The sequence below is a fragment of the Penaeus monodon genome, chromosome 33, assembly GCF_015228065.2.
Source record: "Penaeus monodon isolate SGIC_2016 chromosome 33, NSTDA_Pmon_1, whole genome shotgun sequence".
In the NCBI taxonomy this organism is placed as follows: Eukaryota; Metazoa; Arthropoda; class Malacostraca; order Decapoda; family Penaeidae; genus Penaeus; species Penaeus monodon.
In genome coordinates, this window is record NC_051418.1 from 7,509,100 (window position 1) to 7,509,420 (window position 321).

Sequence of the window (321 nt, forward strand, 5' to 3'; positions counted from 1 at the left end):
AGTGTGTCAATTCCTATGGAAGCCATGATCATGGATGATTAACGACAGGTAGGCAACCTGGTCTGTGTTGTCCAGTGACAGGTGCTGCCAGACTCTCACAGACTGTCTCTTGGGTACTAGATGTCTGTGGTAAGAAAACTGTTTCCAACTCCTTCCAAAAACTATGTAAGCCTTCTTTGTTTATGTACAAGATGCTGCCAGATGTATGTATGTTTCTCATATTAAAGAATGTTTAATTATATATGTAATGTGTTTAATTTTTTTCCTTTTATATAGTACATTGCCAGGAATAATGAAAGTATAAATTCTCATTTTTTTAGA

The 321-nt window shown here is 35.5% G+C and overlaps 1 protein-coding gene across 1 annotated transcript in view; it reads left to right on the forward strand.

Annotated features, from left to right (window-relative positions):
* LOC119593972 (islet cell autoantigen 1-like) overlaps nucleotides 1-243 on the forward strand; it is a gene marked incomplete in the record, with an annotated part of 7,850 nt that extends 7,607 nt beyond the window's left edge. The window contains 1 exon segment of the mRNA XM_037942993.1: nucleotides 1-243.
* Between the last annotated feature and the right edge of the window lie 78 nt (nucleotides 244-321).